This window comes from Anas acuta, chromosome 27 (genome assembly GCF_963932015.1).
Source record: "Anas acuta chromosome 27, bAnaAcu1.1, whole genome shotgun sequence".
Lineage (NCBI taxonomy): Eukaryota > Metazoa > Chordata > Aves > Anseriformes > Anatidae > Anas > Anas acuta.
This window is the reverse complement of record NC_089005.1, coordinates 4,005,607-4,009,319: the sequence shown is the minus strand read 5'-3', so window position 1 is coordinate 4,009,319 and position 3,713 is coordinate 4,005,607. Positions and strand designations below refer to the sequence as shown.

General features: G+C 50.4%; 1 long non-coding RNA gene across 1 annotated transcript; it reads right to left on the bottom strand.

Annotated features, from left to right (window-relative positions):
* Positions 1-267: 267 nt before the first annotated feature.
* LOC137845343 (uncharacterized) lies at positions 268-3,319 on the bottom strand. Its single transcript, XR_011090176.1, has 3 exons — positions 2,908-3,319; positions 2,616-2,795; positions 268-901 (listed from the first exon to the last, which is right to left on the bottom strand). It is a non-coding gene; the product is annotated as an uncharacterized lncRNA (long non-coding RNA).
* Positions 3,320-3,713: the final 394 nt, after the last annotated feature.

The following is a 3,713-nucleotide window of genomic DNA, read 5'->3' as shown; positions in this document are numbered from 1 at the left end:
GTGGTGGCTGGCAGAGCACAAAAGGACACTTCCCAAAGGTCTTCGATTCCACTTTTATTAGTCCTTTTTCACTGAAAAGGGAACCAAGCGTGGCCTCGGGGGTGACCTGCTCGCCCCGGCTGCCCTGAATTCTTTGGCCTCCTGCAAAGTCCCTCGGATGCCAGCCCAGGATAAGGTTTAGCAGGAGGGAGAGGTTTTGAGATATTTTATTATTCTATTTTATTTTATTTTAGGCTCTGCAGCTTCAGGCCAGGCTGCAGAGCCAGGAGCCACGCAGGGCACAGGACCAGGACAGCCCAGCCTGGGGTCTCCCCTCGCTCTGGGCGCACGCAGCGGGTTGCTGGGAGGATGGTGCCATCTCCTGGCACCGCAGGGCTTTTCCCACCCAGCAGTCACACCTCATCCACCACGAACCAAGGATGTTTTCCCCTGCGAAGGGCCAGAACCGAGCTCCTTTGACACAGGCAGGGAAACTGAGGCACGGAGCAGTGCCACCGCTGGCCCACGAGCACTGGCAGCAAGGGAGCTGCAGCGTGTCCCCCTGCTGTCACCTGGGGACCCTCCTGCCACCGAGCCCAACCAAACCACCCGTCCCCTGCATCCCACCTCACCTCTCAGCACTTGTCCATGGGGCAGTCAAACCCCAGCTCCTGGGGAGCTGCCATCGGGCAGCTTTGGGGGACGCTGGAGGAGCGAGCAGCAGCACGGCACAAACTGCAGGGTCAGCTTCTGCCTCTCGCTTAAATCCAGGAATAAATTAAGTTTTCTTCTAGACCTCTGAAGAAGCGATACCGGGAACAAGTCCATCTCCAATGTCCATCTTGCACTTCGGAGAAGAAATCCTCACCTTCCTTAAGCACAACCTCACAGGCATGGTTCAATAGCTGAACTGCAAAAAAAGCTACAAAAAAAGATGAAGCTTTTTAGTTCAGGCTGAAACAAAACAGGCATCTTTGGGGGCTGTAGAGAAAGAAAAAAAAACAACCCAAGCACAGAGCTGCAGGCCAGCCCGGAGCTGGTGCTCACACTGGATGCCAGGCTCAGGTTGAATTCCTTGCTCAACTTCCCCAGTTTTCCTCCGGGGCTGTTTCCAAGGGAAAAACTGCTTGGAAACAAAATGCTCCCCTCCTAAATCCCAGCCTGAAACGCTGGAACACTTCCAAAATGCATATTTTTAATTGTCAGATTGCGATGTTTTGACATTTTTGAGTGTTTTCTCCTCTTCGGCCAAGACTCTTTGTCGAATTAAAAGCAGCAGCTCCACAAAAAAAAAAAAAAAAAAAGATGTGGTCTTTTTGTCGAGAAACATCCACTGTGTGCAAATGGAATAATTACTTACAGTGTACAGACAAGTGATTCATCTGTGCCCTGTTTTAAAACAATGCGGGAATCTGTCCCCCTACACTCTTGTAATACCTTATAAATTGCTGGGGATAGAAGAGGGCTCGGAGATACGAGAGGCCCGTGGAGAGCACTTGGCAGGAATTGTTTCCATGCATGAATAATGCAATACCATATATATATATATATTATTTTATTATTATTATTATTTTTTGCTTTGTTCCTCAAACTTGCTTTAAAGTTCAGAGGAGCTGGCAAGAGTCCACGAGACTGTAGTATTTCCAGCTTAGATTAGATTGAGAAACTTGCCTGCGCAGCACGGCTGCTGTTAAGCAATTCCTGCCCCTGGAAGTCTGCTGGTGGCTGCTGCCAGCGCTCCCTGTCCCCAGGAGCTTTGTCCCTTGTCCCTTTGGGGGACTCGGTGGGGTCGGCAGAGACAAGGGCAGCCCCGACCTCTGTCGTGCCACCCCAAGTTTAGTGGGATGGCCCACGGCTGTCTCTGCAACCACGAGCTTGACTGGCATCTTTTAAATGCCACTTTGGTGCGTTTAACTCATTCTGCTGCAAATAACTCGTGCATTCTCTTGTTTGGTGGATTTTCAGATATTATACATTGATTTTGGGGGGAGAATGGGTCAGATTGTTGTAGTTCTTCAGGGCAAAAAGGGGTAAACCACTGAATTCACTTATCACAGGTAGAAATACCCATGGCAGACTAGGGGTGCCTTCACCTGGCACAAAAGCACCATGGAGTATTTTCCATCACAGCTTTGGAAGGATTAACTTTCACCCTACACAAATTTCCCTGATAACCATCGCAGCTTTTCTTCTTTAACAGCTTTCTGCTGTTCTTACAAATCATCCCCCAGATCCGGGGCGCACTTCTTATCATTAAATGCGTAATCAATCACTAATAAGCCCCAACAATCCAGAGGTAACGATAAGCTTTTGGTCTGTTTTCCTTCAGACACTCATCCCCATCAGGATGGAGCAGTTCACACATGCAGCTTTCCTGCTTTTCTCCTCTTTTTCCTCGCAAGGCACAGCAGAAAAGGGTTTCCCCATCCCTCTGCCACTCCCTGGTGGCTTTCTAATGAGGAGGCAGGACAAAAATAAGGGAGCTCTGCGTGTGACAGCGCCCTTAGGAAATTCCTCCCGGGGTTCACACGGTTTGCTCTCTGCATTGCAACCCGCTCCCACACGTCACCAGCTCCAGGAAGGGCAAAGTCCGCTGTCCCAGCTACCCCAAACACAAGCCACGACAGCACACAAACCTTCCTCGCCGCCCGACGGCACCTGGTAGAGCAGGGCACGGCACGAAATTCTCTTCTTGTTAATCAGCCGGGGAATATCCTGCTTCAACAGAGCACGCAAGGCACGCTGTGGGCAAGGAATGTGGCTACCGTGACACAAAGAGCTACTTACAGCACTCATAACGACATGGAATAATAAGCCTAAAAAAAAAAAAAAAGAAAGAAAAGAAATAGGGGAGGTGATAAAACGAAGCTCAGGCTTCAGACGCGTATTGCAGGTTTGGATGCTGGAGGAGGTGGGAAGGGGATTTACCTGCTAAAACATGCAGGCTGCTCTCTCTAGCTGCCAGGAGCTGAAGAGGGAAACCCAGCCACGCTTGGCGTGAAGATTTCAAGGGGCTCACACACTCCCCAAAGTGACAGCACTCGGGTTTCTCCCTCTTCTCTTGCAGGATTCTGGCAGCCAGGTGCTGTGGCTCAGCACTGGAAGCGTCCGTGCAGCCCTTGCGATCACCAGGAAGGATTTTTTTACAGAACCCAGCAAAGCTTAACCCGGAATTTTCATCCCTCAAAGGGGCTCAGAGCTTTTGTTCTACCTGAACAATGAAATCATTTCTCCCTTATTAGATCTGTACACACAACCCCAGGTTGCAAACACGGCAACAAACGCCAGCTCCGCTGACAAGTAATAAACTTCAGCCAAAGTAAAAGCAAAACGCATACAGCCGGAGAAACATTTGATTATCCTCCCTTGCCACATCCAAATTAAATTCTTGCTACAACCAAAGAAAAGCTGGAGCCGTATTCAGAAGCCCAGAACAAAAAAACAGCTTGCAGAGAGCACAGCAACGAGCTGAGCACCAGCCTGACACGCTGCAAGGCGCCGCTCTGCAAACGCTGGGACCAGCAGCAGAGATTTTATAAAATCTGTATTTTAAATTCTGCGTTTGCTGAACTACAGGCATCCTGTCCTACACATCCTGCCGCCGTTCCCAACCCTGCTGCACGATGCTGCTCTGCTTAGGGCCTCACCTGCAGGGCTGGGGTCACCCTGGTTCCTCTCCCAGGGGAGCACCCTGCTCTTGCTGCTCCCTGGGGCTGGGTGCCAGGTGCCAGGGG